Raw genomic sequence first — 16,890 nt, 5'->3', positions numbered from 1 at the left:
ATGTCCCCAACCGATACACAGGCAAGCGGTCCATCCTGGGTCTCGACTCTGGACAGCCAGTACTTCATCCATGGTCATCGGACCGGACCCCCTCCACAAGGGAGGGGGGGACATAGGAGAAAGAAGAGAAGCGGCAGATCAACTGGTCTAAAAAGGAGGTCTATTTAAAGGCTAGAGTTTACAGATGAGTTTTAAGGTGAGACTTAAATGCTTCTACTGAGGTAGCATCTCGAACTGTTACCGGGAGGGCATTCCAGAGTACTGGAGCCCGAACGGAAAACGCTCTATAGCCCGCAGACTTTTTTTGGGCTCTAGGAATCACTAATAAGCCGGAGTCTTTTGAACGCAGATTTCTTGCCGGGACATATGGTACAATACAATCGGCAAGATAGGATGGAGCTAGACCGTATAGTATTTTATACGTAGGTAGTAAAACCTTAAAGTCACATCTTAAGTGCACAGGAAGCCAGTGCAGGTGAGTCAGTACAGGCGTAATGTGATCAAACTTTCTTGTTCTTGTCAAAAGTCTAGCAGCCGCATTTTGTACCAACTGTAATCTTTTAATGCTAGACATGGGGAGACCCGGAAATAATACGTTACAGTAATCGAGACGAGGCGTAACAAACGCATGGATGACATTTGAAAAAAAAAGTACAAGGTTGACAACACATAATAATATAAATAATATAATGCAAAAGGTAATGTACAGTATGTAATCTCTCCAGTACATCCAGTGTGTGGCCCACATTATAAAGAATGATTGTACATTTGGGCAAGAAGCATGCAATTTGCAAAAGTGGTCCAACTCACTGGCAGGTAGCACAACCTAAGTCCGACATCTGGTACTAAAAGGAGGCCCTTTTCCACCAAAAGTTCAGGGAACCTGGATAAATGTGTGCTTTGTAAAGGAATCTCATCAATATATTAAAAAGTAACATTAACTAATGCACCCCCATACCATCACAGATGCTGGCTTTTGAACTTTGCGTCGATAACAGTCTGGATGGTTCGCTTCTCCTTTGGTCCGGATGACACGATGTGGAATATTTCCAAAAACAATTTGAAATGTGGACTCGTAAGACCACAGAACACTTTTCCACTTTGCATCAATCCATGTTAGATGATCTCGGGCCCCGTTTCTGGATGTTGTTGATAAATGGCTTTCGCTTTGCATAGTTGAGCTTTAATTTGCACTTACAGATGTAGCGACCAACTGTATTTAGTGACAGGGGGTTTCTGAAGTGTTCCTGAGCCCATTAGGTGATATCCTTTAGAGATTGATGTCGGTTTTTGATACAGTGCCGTCTCACGGTCATTCTTACTTTCCGGCCATGCCGCTTACGTGGAGTGATTTCTCCAGATTCTCTGAACCTTTGGATGATAATATGGACCGTAGATGTTGAAATCCCTAAATTTCTTGCAATTGTGCTTTGAGAAACGTTGTTCTTAAACTGTTTGACTATTTGCTCACGCAGTTGTGGACAAAGGGGTGTACCTCGCCCCATCCTTTCTTGTGAAAGACTGAGCATTTTTTGGGGATGCTGTTTTTATACCCAATCATGGCACCCACCTGTTCCCAATTAGCCTGCACACCTGTGGGATGTTCCAAATAAGTGTTTGATTGTCACGTCATGTTTTGTTCCTGCACATCTTTGTTTGTCTTATTACCATAGCAACTCATTAATTTTCACCATGTCCTCATGTCTCACACCTATTTGCACTCATCATAGCTATTATTTAAACCGGAAGTTGCCAGGAAGTCAGCCTGGCGACTTTATACCTCAACTTCCTTCATGCCATGCCATGCCTGTTTTATCATTTTGTCCATGCCACTTAAGTTTTTTTTATGTCACAGTTATTGAGTTTTGGTTTTGTTTTGTCCATAGTCATAAATAGATGGATAGTAGTTTATTGATTCCTTCAGGAGAGTTCCTTCAGGAAAATTAAAATTCCAGCAGCAGTGTACAGAGTTGAGATCAATTTAAAAAAAAGTAAATAATGGGGGTAAAATGGAAACAAAATAAAGAAATATTACAATAAGAATAAAAAATAAAACGCAACAATGGGAATAACAATATAACAGTAAAATAAGACTATAACAAGAGAAACTAGGTAGTAGTGACCATGTTATGAAAACGTATTGCACTGTTATTGTTTTGCATCCCCTGTCATCCTAGTACCCCCCTGCCCCCCGCCCCAGAGAGGAGTTGTACAGTCTAATGGCGTGTGGGACAAAGGAGTTTCTGAGTCTATTAGTCCTGCACTTGGGATGAAGCAGTCTAGAACTGAACAGGCTCCTCTGGCTACTGATAACGCTATGCAGAGGGTGACTGGAATCATCCAGGATGCTCAATAGTTTGTCAACAGTCCTCTTCTCTGCCACCGTCACCAGTGAGTCCAGTTTCATTCCCATTGTAGAACCGGCCCGCCTGATCAGTTTCTCAAGTCTGGAGCTGTCCTTCTTAGATGTACTGCCCCCCCCCCAGCACACTACCATGTAGAACAGAACACTGGCAACCACAGACTGGTAGTACATCCACAGGAGTTTTCTACAAATGTTGAAGGAGTGCAGTCTCCTGAGGAAGTACAGTCATGCCATATTGCTAGTTTTTGTTTTATAGCCCCGTTTTGTACTTCCGCCCTCGTGCGCGCTTTTTGTTTGCTTCCTTTGTTAGTAGTTTGTTGGTAAAAGAAACAAATATGTACCTTCATTCACGCCTTGCTCGCGCCAACTTTCCTTTGCATCGTGAAAACCAACCATCCCATAGTCCAAGTCCGGGCATTCCTCAACTTTATCAGTGTTTATTGCCACCTTTCCCAACTTCTTTTTCACGTGTTGCTGGCATCAAACTCGAAAGTTAAAGATTATTTGCAAAAAAATAAAAATTTTATCAGTTTGAACATGAATATGCTACAAAAAAATGCTACAAAAATGCTTGACGTATCCTCGCTCATCCATGCGGACTGGACACTGGCCGAGAGTGTAGTCGACAGTCTTGGTTGCCTTGTTGGGTCTGCTCCTGTCTCTAGCCATGCTCTCTCCACCCCAGCGGACAATGGCGTGGAACACCACATAGGCCACCACAGTGGATATGTTTCTTTTACTTTTTATTCATAGCTGTATGTAGAAGTGTCTGGTTGTATCTGCTGCTTTAATGTCGTTTATCTCCTCTGTGTTCTTTGATGTTTGATGTTTCCCTCTTTACACACATGTACTATGGCTATGAGTTGTTTTTTTCCCCTTGGCCTCAGACTGGACACTGGCCGAGAGTGTAGTCGACTGTCTTGGTTGCTTTGTTGGGTCTGCTCCTGTCTCTGGCCATGCTCCCTCCACCCCAGCGGACGATGGCGTGGAACACCGCAGAGGCCACCACAGTGGACATGTTTCTTTTACTTTTTATTCACGGGACGGCGTGGCGCAGTGGGAGAGTGGCCGTGCGCAACCCGAGGGTCCCTGGTTCAAATCCCACCTAGTACCAACCTCATCACGTCCGTTGTGCCCTGAGCAAGACACTTCACCCTTGCTCCTGATGGGTGCTGGTTGGCGCCCTGCATGGCAGCTCCCTTCATCAGTGTGTGAATGTGTGTGTGAATGGGTAAATGTGGAAGTAGTGTCAAAGCGCTTTGAGTACCTTGAAGGTAGAAAAGCGCTATACAAGTACAACCCATTTATTTATTTATTCATAGCTGTATGTAGAAGTGTCTGGTTGTATCTGCTGCTTTAATGTCTTTTATCTCCTCTGCGTTCTTTGATGTTTGATTTTTATCTCCTCTGCGTTCTTTGATGTTTGATGTTTCCCGAGGGATGTGTACTGTGTACTATGGCTATGAGTTGTTGTTTTTTTGTTTTTTTTCCCTTAGCCTCAGTCTGCACCCCCTCTCCAGGGCCCAGGCTAAGACCCATTTTTTTATTTTATTTTAATCCTCTATTTTTTTCCTCCCCTCCCCTGTTTACCTGTATCTCATCATTTTTGTAAGGGGCGCTGGAAGCCGGCAGACCCGTCAGCGATCCTGTTCTGTCTCCCTGTAATGTTTGTCTGATCTTGAATGGGATTGTGCTGAAAATTGTAATTTTCCTGAAGGAACTCTCCTGACGGAATAAATAAAGTACTATCCAATCTAATCTAATCTAATATGGGTTGAAAAGGATTTGCAAATCATTGTATTCCGTTTATATTTACATCCAACACAATTTCCCAACTCATATGGAAACGGGGGTTTGTAGACCATTCCAAAAGTTCCTATTTTTCTGTCCAGATAACGACAGCCTTTTTAAAGCTCACTAGATGGGTACGGAGTGCACCGTGGCCCCGGCTTGCGAAGTAGTGCGTTACAAACACACGTCACACCTGGCTACCCTCCGCTTGGATAACCTTGCTCTTTGATAAACCAGTTAGCGCCATCGCGACTTTCCCTGCCCGTCCGTCCGTCTGATCTGCCATCTGCACTCCTGCTTCCACAAACACACCCGATAAAGACAATTTACGAGCCACATTTTCCTTTTACGGCCCCCAAACTACATTGTAGGGTGATACGCCCATTTATTTTTATACGGCATATAAATGATAGATAAGAAGATTTAATTGTTCTTTCCTTTTACCTGTAAGAATCACCAAGCAAAACTGTTTTGATGGAATTTCGCAGGGAAGCGTAACGGTGATGCAGTAGAGGCTTGTTTGCATTCAACTGGACTAATGGAGCTCTGGGGCTTCTAAATAGAGCACGTGGCCCTCAATAGGCAGCCTGAGGGCCACAGGCAGCCCGCCAAAGCTTTTTTATGTGGACCACCAGACTTCCCCTGAACTAAGGCTGGGCGATCCATCCATCCATCCATCTTCTTCTGCTTATCCGAGGTCGGGTCGCGGGGGCAATAGCCTAAGCAGGGAAACCCATACTTCCCTCTCCCCAGCCACTTCGTCTAGCTCTTCCCGGGGGATCCCGAGGCGTTCCCAGGCCAGCCGGGAGACATAGTCTTCCCAACGTGTCCTGGGTCTTCCCCGTGGCCTCCTACCGGTTGGACGTGCCCTAAACACCTCCCTCGGGAGGCGTTCGGGTGGCATCCTGACTAGATGCCCGAACCACCTCATCTGGCTCCTCTCGATGTGGAGGAGCAGCGGCTTTACTTTGAGTTCCTCCCGGATGGCAGAGCTTCTCACCCTATCTCTAAGGGAGAGCCCCAAACTCATTTCGGCCGCTTGTACCCGTGATCTTATCCTTTCGGTCATGACCCAAAGCTCATGACCATAGGTGAGGATGGGAACGTAGATCGACCGGTAAATTGAGAGCTTCGCCTTCCGGCTCAGCTCCTTCTTCACCACAACGGATCGGTACAACGTCCGCATTACTGAAGACGCCGCACCGATCCGCCTCTCGATCTCACGATCCACTCTTCCCTCACTCGTGAACAAGACTCCTAGGTACTTGAACCCTTTCACTTGGGGCAGGGTCTCCTCCCCAACCCGGAGATGGCACTCCACCCTTTTCCGGGAGAGAACCATGGACTCGGATTTGGAGGTGCTGATTCTCATTCCGGCCGCGAACCGATATGGCCTTTTTTTAATATCTTGATATTTTTAGGCCATGTCGCGAAACACGATATATATCTCGATATTTTGCCTTGGCCTTAAATCAGGGGTGTCAAACTCAAATACAGAGTGGGCCGAAATTTAAAACCGAACAAAGCCGCGGGCCGAGGTTGAACAAATTAACCTTTTAATAGGGACCCAAACAAGTTTTGCGTTGAATATCGAACAAGCAAGGCTTCTATAACTTTATAGTGACATGCAAAATCGAGATTCAAATAATAATAATAATTAAAAAATATCAATGGCATATCAAATAAAATTTAAATAAGAGTTGAATGCCTCTTTTCGGCGGCGGGGTTGAGGTGGACGGGGTTTGGTGATAGCGGGGGGGGTGTATATTGTAGCGTCCCGGCTGCAAGGCGTTCTGGGTATTTGTTCTGTTGTGTTTATGTTGTGTTATGGTGCGGATGTTCTCCCGAAATGTGTCATTCTTGTTTGGTGTGGGTTCACAGTGTGGCGCATATTTGTAACATCCATCCATCCATCCATCCATTTCCTACCGCTTATTCCCTTTCGGGGTCGCGGGGGGCGCTGGCGCCTATCTCAGCTACAATCGGGCGGATGGCGGGGTACACCCTGGACAAGTCGCCACCTCATCGCAGGGCCAACACAGATAGACAGACAACATTCACACACTAGGGCCAATTTAGTGTTGCCAATTAACCTATCCCCAGGTGCATGTCTTTGGAAGTGGGAGGAAGCCGGAGTACCCGGAGGGAACCCACGCATTCACGGAGAGAACATGCAAACTCCACACAGAAAGATCCCGAGCCTGGATTTGAACCCAGGACTGCAGGACCTTCGTATTGTGAGGCAGACGCACTAACCCCTCTGCCACCGTGAAGCCCATTTGTAACAGTGTTAAAGTTATTTATACCGCCACCCTCAGTGTGACTTGTATGGCTGTTGACCAAGTATGCCTTGCATTCACTTGTGTGTGTGTATAAGCCGCATATATTATGTGACTGGGCCGGCACGCTGTTTGTTTAGAGGAAAAGCGGACGTGGAGACAGGTTGTAGAGAACGCCAAAGGCAGTGTTTTTAAAGCCCACCTCAAATATTGTTGTCCGAGATGAAATTCGGGAGGGGCACTGAACTTCGGGAGTCTCCCGGGAAAATCGAGAGGGTTGGCAAGTAAGAGTGTTAGCGGTGAGTGTTAGCGGTGAGTGTTAGCGGCGGGCCAGCTCTAATGTTAATTTGATATTGCCTCAAGGGCCAAATGAAATTGCACGGCGGGCCAAATTTGGCCCGCAGGCCAGAGTTTGACAGCCATGCCTTAAATGAACACTTGATGCACATAATCACAGCAGTATGATGATTCTATGTGTCTACATTAAAACCTTCTTCTTATTGCATTAATTTATGCTCATTTTAAACTTTCATGCAGAGAAGGAAATCCCAACTAAGTCAATTAACCAAAAGTGTATTTATTAAACAGTTATTAAGCAGTGGCACAAACATTCATGTCATTTCCAAAACAGAAAGTGCAAGATTGTCAGAGACATTTTAAAATAAGCTATGAGTGCACTTTTGTGCATGATGTCACTAAGATGACGTATCAAAACACTAAATTAAGTGAAGTGAATTCCATCCATCCGTCCATTTTCTACCGAAAAACAGCCCCAAAGCATGATGTTTCCACCCCCATGCGTCACAGTAGGTATGGTGTTCTTGGGATGCAACTCAGTATTTTGCTTCCTCCAAACACAACGAGTTGAGTTTATACCAAAAAGTTCTATTTTGGTTTCATCTGACCACATGAAATTCTCCCAATCCTCTGCTGTATCATCCATGTATCCATTTTGGTATAAACTCAACTTGTCGTGTTTGAAGGAAGAAGAATACATGCGAGTGGTAAGACGAGAGAAAGAAGGTGCCAACCTGGTAACAAATGAAGGAAGAATTAACTCCTAAGAAAAACTGCAGAGGGTCCATTGTCTGGTGGTGGTTTGGCTTCAAGCGGGAATATGTCGAACAGACAACCGTAATTTGTCAAGTGTGGGGCAAAAGCGTTGCTACAAATAGTAGCATTACTGCTAATATGTAGCATTATTTGAAAAGTCACCCGCTAGAGAATGAAGAGTGCTTATTCTGCATGTCAACATCTTTATGAAAAATATAGTGCACAACATAAGGAGATAATGTCCGCAGTAACCTACCACATAGCGATTTGGTTTCCTATTATGCAGCTCATTTTGTATTTGACACTTATTGAAATATCTTGTGTGACATCATGCACAAAAGTTCACCTTATTTGTTTTAAACTATTGTGAATTGAAGTGAAGTGAATTATATTCATATAGCACTTTTCTCTAGTGACTCAAAGCATTTTTACATAGTGAAACCCAATATCTAAGTTACATTTTCAAACCAGTGTGGGTGGCACTGGGAGCAGGTGGGTAAAGTGTCTTGCTCAAGGACACAACGGCAATGACACGGTTGGCAGAAGCGGGGATCGAACTTAGAACCCTCAAGTTGCTGGCACGGCCGTTCTACCAACCGAGCTATACCGCCCCTGTACTTTTTGTACAGAACGCCACTACACCACCACTGGGCGGCATAGCTCGGTTGGTAGCGCGTCTGTGCCAGCAACTTGAGGGTTGCAGGTTCGATTCCCGCTTCCGCCATCTTAGTCACTGCCGTTGTCTCCTTGGGCAAGACACTTTCACCCACCTGCTCCCAGTGCCACCCACACTGGTTTAAATGTAACTTCGATATTGGGTTTCACTATGTAAAGCGCTTTGAGTCACTAGAGAAAAGCGCTATATAAATATAATTCACTTCACTTCAATTCACAATAGTTTAAAACAAATAAAAGTGAACTTTTGTGCATGATGTCACACAAGATATTTCAATAAGTGTCAAATAAAAAATGAGCTGCATAATAGGAACTCAAATCGCTATGTGGTAGGTTACTGCGGACATTATCTCCTTATGTTGTGCACTATATTTTTCATAAAGATGTTGACATGCAGAGTAAGCACTCTTCATTCTCTAGCGGGTGACTTTTCAAATAATGCTACATATTAGCAGTAATGCTACTATTTGTAGCAACGCTTTTGCCCCACACTTGACAAATTACGGTTGTCTGTTTGACATATTCCCTCTTGAAACCAAACCACCGCCAGACGATGGACCCCCTGCTGTTTTTCTTGGGAATTAATTCTTCCTTCATTTGTTACCAGATCGGCACCTTCTTTCTCTCGTATTACCACTCGCATGTATTCTTCTTCCTTCAAACACGACGAGTTGAGTTGATACCAAAATGGATACATGGATGATACAGCAGAGGATTGGGAGAATGTCATGTGGTCAGATGAAACCAAAATAGAACTTTTTGGTATAAACTCAACTCGTTGTGTTTGGAGGAAGAAAAACACTGAGTTGCATCCCAAGAACACCATACCTACTGTGAAGCATGGGGGTGGAAACATCATGCTTTGGGGCTGTTTTTCTGCTAAGGGGACAGGACTATTGATCCGTGTAAAGCAGGGGTAGGGAACCTATGGCTCTAGAGCCAGATGTGGCTCTTTTGATGACTGCATCTGGCTCTCGGATAAATCTGAGCTAACACTGCTTAACACAATAAGTAAAGATTAATTCCAGTTGTAATCAAAGCGTTAAAAATAACGTTCAAAATATTAAACATGCTCATGCATTTGAATCCATCCATCCTTTTTTCTATCGCACTTGTTCAAGAAATTGCATGATTTATTTATTATTGTTTTTTTTAGGGCTTCTTCAGACCACCAAGCACCGACATGAGAGCCTGTTTCAGGGTTACGATATTTGTTTATTTTTCAATAAGTCTCTCAGTTGCTTTCCAGCAATTGTCTTTTTCTCTTTTGTTCTCGCTCGCGCTCTGGCTCCAGCTCCCACCCTGTCTCTCCCCCCGGCTGCTGCTTATAACTGAGCGACAGGTGATTAGATGACAAGGCCCAGGTGGGCCATCTACGCACCTGTCGCTGATTTTGAGGCCGATCCTGGCAACACCCCGCTTCGCTGCAGGCCCGCAGGCCACACCCCCTCCACAGTTAGCTTCAGAATATCAACGTTATTACAAAGAATACGGGATCTATTATCCATCCATCCATCCATCATCTTCCGCTTATCCGAGGTCGGGTCGCGGGGGCAACAGCCTAAGCAGGGAAACCCAGACTTCCCTCTCCCCAGCCACTTCGTCTAGCTCTTCCCGGGGGATCCCGAGGCGTTCCCAGGCCAGCCGGGAGACATAGTCTTCCCAACGTGTCCTGGGTCTTCCCCGTGGCCTCCTACCAGTTGGACATGACCTAAACACCTCCCTAGGGAGGCGTTCGGGTGGCATCCTGACCAGATGCCCGAACCACCTCATCTGGCTCCTCTCGATGTGAAGGAGCAGCGGCTTTACTTTGAGTTCCTCCCGGATGGCAGAGCTTCTCACCCTATCTCTAAGGGAGAGACCCAAACTCATTTCGGCCGCTTGTACCCGTGATCTTATCCTTTCGGTCATGACCCAAAGCTCATGACCATAGGTGAGGATGGGAACGTAGATCGACCGGTAAATTGAGAGCTTTGCCTTCCGGCTCAGCTCCTTCTTCACCACAACGGACCGGTACAACGTCCGCATTACTGAAGACGCCGCAGCGATCCGCCTGTTGATCTCACGAAGAATACGGGATCTATTATACTCTAGTAATGTTGGTCTTACTTAAAAATGCACGCGTTTGGTTGTGTTCAGTGTTGAAAAAAAAAAATGATATGGCTCTTACGGAAATATATTGTAAAATATTTGGATTCTTGGCTCTCTCAGCCAAAAAGGTTCCCGAACCCTGGTGTAAAGGAAAGAATGAATGGGGCCATGTACCGCGGACGGCGTGGCGCAGTGGTAGAGTGGCCGTGCGTAACCCGAGGGTCCCTGGTTCAAATCCCACCTAGTACCAACCTCGTCACGTCCGTTGTGTCCTGAGCAAGACACTTCACCCTTGCTCCTGATGGGTGCTGGTTGGCGCCTTGCATGGCAGCTCCCTCCATCAGTGTGTGAATGTGTGTGTGAATGGGTAAATGTGGAAGTAGTGTCAAAGCGCTTTGATTATACAAGTACAAGTACAACCCATTTATCATTTATGTATCGTGGGATTTTGAGCCAAAACCTCCTTCCATCAGTAAGAGCTTTGAATGGTTGACCAAATACTTATTTTCCACCATAATTTACAAATAAATTCTTTAAAATTCCTACAATGTGAATTCCTGGATTACTTTTTCACATTCTGTCTCTCACAGTTGAAGTGTACCTATGATAAAAATTACAGACCTCTGTCATCATTTTAAGTGGGAGAACTTGCACAATCGCTGGCTGACTAAATACTTTTTTGCCCCACTGTATATGGCACAGGCTGTTTTTATGCCTGCCCCACCCCCAAGTTGTGGGCTTGCCTTTTGGAAATGTTGAATTGTACAGTATTAAAGGGGCCATTTGTTGATGAATGACCTTCCTATGCTAAGTTGCAAAGGAAAGAGCCCTGTGACCGCTGTATGTCCAGTTCTGCCTAGCAACAGCTTTAAAACAGGCATGTTTTGTAACAAGCAAAAACCAATCAGAGCAATCGTGTTCTACTGCGTTGCTTCATCCCCTCACTAACAAAATACGATTTTCAGTCACACTGTAGTGACAAATTGGCTTATATAAAGTAAAATAAAATTAAAAAAAAGGACGACGACGGTCGCCTTGCTGCTTTGTAAGCCCTCTAATCATTTTTTTGTTCTCCCCCCATGCAAGCCTAAAGCACAAACATTGTGTTCCACTTTCCGTCACAGTCAAGTGTCTCCTCTGTGACGTACAAAAGAGAGAGGAACCCAAAAAAAAAAACATGAGCAGCCTTGAGCGAGGAAGGGGGCTGCCAGCCAACAACACCTCGACGCTCTCCACAACACCCCCGTTATGCACCCGCCACTCGGGGAGGTCTCCTTCTTCCTAAAGTGCAAAGCAGCTCATTATTATCACTTCTCTTTCCGTCCACTCGCTTTTTTTCCCATTTTCCTCCCGCCGTCACTTCTCTTTTGGAGGAGATAAAAGTGGGTCACGTCCCCTCCCTCCCGCCCTCTTTCCTCTTTCAAATGAATTAATAAATAAAAAAAAAGTGCATCAACACGCTGCATCGACATTGGTCCTGCAAACACCTTCTGAGTGTGTTACCTTTTTCTTATTTCTCTCTTCAACAAGATGTTTTTCTTCCTGCTCCATCTTCATCTCGCGGTGGACCGCCTGCCGCCACGGCTCTGGTTGCCTTTTTTTTTTTTAATATGGTTTGATGTCAGTCTACCTTCACACACACACACACACACACACACACACACACACACACACACACACACACACACTGCAATACCTCCAACATGGCGGAATTACAGATGTGAGCGATTATTATAGCCTCACCGATTAACTGCGTCTTGGTAGTTTTTCACACCATTGACATTTTGCAGCTTGTTTTCGATATTGGTGAGCTCTGCAGTGTCAGGCAATAAGCTCGCTACAGAACAGTACTGCATACTACAACCTTAAGGGGGGGGGGGGGGGGGGCTGTTGAGGTGCACAGGTGCCAGGGTTAAGGGGGAGGAGCATATTTTCAGCTAGAATTCACTGAAATTCAAGTATTCCATATATACAAACCAAGTTTCCATATGAGTTGAGAAATTGTGTTAGATGTAAATATAAACAAAATACAATGATTTGCAAGTCATTTTCTACCCATATTCAGTTGAATTTGCTACAAAGACAACATATTTGATGTTCAAACTGATAAACATTTTTTTTTTGCAAATAATCATTAACATTAGAATTTGATGCCAGCAACACGTGACAAAGAAGCTGGGAAAGGTGGCAATAAACACTGATAAAGTTGGGGAATGCTCATCAAACACTTATTTGGAACATACCACAAGTGTGCAGGCTAATTGGGAACAGGGTATAAAAACAGCTTCCCCCAAAAAAATGCTCAGTCTTTCACAAGAAAGGATGGGGCGAGGTACACTGCTTTGTCCATAACTCCATCCATCTTCTTCCGCTTATCCGAGGTCGGATCGCGGGGGCAGCAGCCCAAGCAGGGAAACCCAGACTTCCCTCTCCCCAGCCACTTCGTCTAGCTCTTCCCGGGGGATCCCGAGGCGTTCCCAGGCCAGCCGGGAGACATAGTCTTCCCAACGTGTCCTTGGTCTTCCCCGTGGCCTCCTACCGGTTGGACGTGCCCTAAACACCACCCTAGGGAGGCGTTTGGGTGGCATCCTGACCAGATGCCCGAACCACCTCATCTGGCTCCTCTCCATGTGAAGGAGCAGCGGCTTTACTTTGAGTTCCTCCCGGATGGCAGAGCTTCTCACCCTATCTCTAAGGGAGAGACCCAAACTCATTTCGGCCGCTTGTACCCGTGATCTTATCCTTTCGGTCACGACCCAAAGCTCATGACCATAGGTGAGGATGGGAACGTAGATCGACCGGTAAATTGAGAGCTTTGCCTTCCGGCTCAGCTCCTTCTTCACCACAACGGATCGGTACAACGTCCGCATTACTGAAGACGCCGCACCGATCCTCCTGTCGATCTCACGATCCACTCTTCCCTCACTCGTGAACAAGACTCCTAGGTACACAACTGCGTGAGCAAAGAGTCAAACAGTTTAAGAACAACATTTCTCAAAGTGCAATTGCAAGACATTTAAGGATTTCAACATCTACGGTCCATTATATTATCAAAAGGTTCACAGAATCTGGAGAAATCACTCCACGTAAGCGGCATGGCCGTAAACCAACATTGACTGACCGTGACCTTGGATCCCTTAGAAGGCACTGTATCAAAAACCGACATCAATCTCTAAAGGATATCACCACATGGGCTCAGGAACCATTCAGAAAACCACTGTCACTAAATACAGTTTGTCGCTCCATCTGTAAGTGCAAGTTAAAGCTCTACTATGCAAAGCGAAAGCCATTTATCAACAATCAATCAATCAATCAATCGATGTTTATTAGTATAGCCCTAAATCACAAATGTCTCAAAGGACTGTACAAACCATTACGACTACGACATCCTCGGAAGAACCCACATAAGGGCAAGGAAAACTCACACCTAGTGGGACGCCAGTGACAATGCTGACTATGAGAAACCTTGGAGAGGACCTCAAATGTAGGAACCCCCCCCCCCCCCCCCCCCCCCCCCCCTAGGGGACCGAAAGCAATGGATGTCGAGCGGGTCTAACATGATACCGTGAAAGTTCAATCCATAGTGGCTCCAACACAGCCGCGAGAGTTCAACAACATCCAGAAATGCCGCCGGCTTCTCTGGGTCCGAGGTCATCTAAGAAGAACTGATACAAAGTGGAAAAGCGTTTTGTGGTCGGAAAAGTCCACATTTCAAATTGTTTTTGGAAATATTCGACATTGTGTCATCCGGACCAAAGGGGAAGCGAACCATCCAGACTGTTATCGACGCAAAGTTCAAAAGCCAGCATCTGTGATGGTATGGGGGTGCATTAGTGCCTAAGGCTTGGGTAACTTACACATCTGTGAAGGCACCATTAATGCTGAAAGGTACATACAGGTTTTGGAACAACATATGCCGCCATTTAAGCGCCCTCTTTTTCATGGACGCCCCTGCTTATTTCAGCTAGACAATGCCAAGTCACATTCAGCACGTGTTACAACAGCGTGGCTTTGTAAGAAAAGAGAGCGGGTACTTTCCTGGCCTGTCTCCCATCGAAAATGTGCGGCGCATTATGAAGCGTAAAATACGACAGCGGAGACTGTTGAACGACTGATGCTCAACATAAAACAAGAATGGGAAAGAATTCCACTTTCAAAGCTTCAACAATTAGTTTCCTCAGTTCCCAAAGGTTTATTGAGTGTTGTTAAAATAAAAGGTGATGTAACACAGTGGTGAACATGCCCTTTCCCAACTACTTGGCAAAAAAAAAAAATAAAGTTTATGAGTTTGAACATCAAATATTTAGTCTTTGTAGTGCATTCAATTGAATATGGGTTGAAAAGGCTTTGCAAATCATTTTATTCTGTTTATATTTACATCCAACACAATTTCCCAACTCATATGGAAACGGGGTTTGTAAGATAGAAGACATGTTCTGACTGACACAGTGCACATCATTATGTTCATCAGTCGGAGTGGGTGGTTGTTGCACAGCTCACACAAGCAGCCCGAGAAGACAGACAGCACTCCCGGGCTGGCCGGCAGAGCTCAACAGATAAAACGGAGCAGAACAAAATGCCAAACCTCTTTGATGGCCTCACAATTTCCTGCAGATACAGCGAGAATATCCCTCTTTTGAAGCTTGTCAGATGATGCGTCAGGAGGGTTTTCTGCGGTCAGTCTTTTGTCTTGACACCACCAGAAAATCCTAGACCTGAGTTCGAATTTGAGTGGAATCTTCCCATCGTGTCAACGCACAGTACATCACGACCTAATGACACTCGGCTTTGTTTGACATGTCTTGCTACGGGGGCCAAATTATGATCGCATGTATCCGATGAAGGACACATCAACAGCTGGTTGATTGGATGAGGCCAATTACGGCAGAGTGTGTAGAGCTGTTTGTCAATTTGGCACAGGCATGTGGAGTAGGCTTGATGGACACGGCCGCCAACTGTCGTCAAACATAGTCTGTTAATGAGCGGCAATATACCGCATTCGAAACACTATCTTAGGGTAACTGCACTTTTTGGGACATTTGCCAGTCAATCAAAATCCTTAAGAGAGACAGGAACACACATTTTGTATTCTAATTTGTAATAATCGGCGAATAGGAGCAATTCATTCCGCCTCTTAATCACACTGGAAATGCTTCCTAAAAGCTTGAAATATACACCATTTGTCGTGTGTTCAGGAGGAGTAGACGGCACAGACAACTGGGGGCATAGTATTGAGCTCTATTTTATTTATATATATATATATATAAATAATATTAATAAACAAGGGTATGATAAGGGTAAGGTACTGAGCCAAAAGGGTGTATATGTGTGTGTGAATTAACTGCTGAGTGTTACTGAAGCATTGAGCGAGAGTCAAGTCCAAAAGGGGCAGGGCAGGCTCGACGATTCGTGAGCAGGGGCGACAGAGAGGCGTCGAAGGTCCGTGTTCAGGCGAGAAGTCCAGATCCAAGAGGCAGTCGGGGGAAATAGAGGGGAACGCGGGGAGAAGAGACGCACAGCTCGTCAGTCAATCAAAATCCTTAAGAGAGACAGGAACACATATGTTTTGTTTTGTATTCTAATTTGTAATAGTCAGGGAATAGGAGCAATTCATTCCGCCTCTTAATCACACTGGAAATGCTTCCTAAAAGCGTGAAATATACACCATTTGTCGTGTGTTCATGAGGAGTAGACGGCACAGACAACTGGGGGCATAGTATTGAGCTCTATTTTATTTATATATATATATATATATATATATATATATATATATATATATATATATATATATATAAATAATATTAATAAACAAGGGTATGATAAGGGTAGGGTACTGAGCCAAAAGGGTGTATATGTGTGTGTGAGTTAACTGCTGAGTGTTACCAAAGCATTGAGCGAGAGTCAAGTCCAAAAGAGGCAGGGCAGGCTCGACGATTCGTGAGCAGGGGCGATAGAGAGGCGTCGAAGGTCCGTGTTCAGGCGAGAAGTCCAGATCCAAGAGGCAGTCGGGGGAAATAGAGGGGAACGCGGGGAGAAGAGACGCACAGCTCGTCAGTCAATCAAAATCCTTAAGAGAGACAGGAACACATATGTTTTGTTTTGTATTCTAATTTGTAATAGTCGGCGAATGGTAGCAATTAATTCCGCCTCCTAATCACACTGGAAATGCTTCCTAAAAGCGTGAAATATACACCATTTGTCGTGTGTTCAGGAGGAGTAGACGGCACAGACAACTGGGGGCATAGTATTGAGCTCTATATATATATATATATATATATATATATATATATATAAATAATATTAATAAACAAGGGTATGATAAGGGTAGGGTACTGAGCCAAAAGGGTGTATATGTGTGTGTGAATTAACTGCTGAGTGTTACCGAAGCATTGAGCGAGAGTCAAGTCCAAAAGGGGCAGGGCAGGCTCGAGAATTCGTGAGCAGGGGCGACAGAGAGGCGTCGAAGGTCCGTGTTCAGGCGAGAAGTCCAGATCCAAGAGGCAGTCGGGGGAAATAGAGGGGAACGCGGGGAGAAGAGACGCACAGCTCGTCAGTCAATCAAAATCCTTAAGAGAGACAGGAACACATATGTTTTGTTTTGTATTCTAATTTGTAATAGTCAGGGAATAGGAGCAA

This window comes from Nerophis ophidion, linkage group LG02, assembly GCF_033978795.1.
Source record: "Nerophis ophidion isolate RoL-2023_Sa linkage group LG02, RoL_Noph_v1.0, whole genome shotgun sequence".
In the NCBI taxonomy this organism is placed as follows: domain Eukaryota; kingdom Metazoa; phylum Chordata; class Actinopteri; order Syngnathiformes; family Syngnathidae; genus Nerophis; species Nerophis ophidion.
This window is presented reverse-complemented; position numbering follows the sequence as displayed.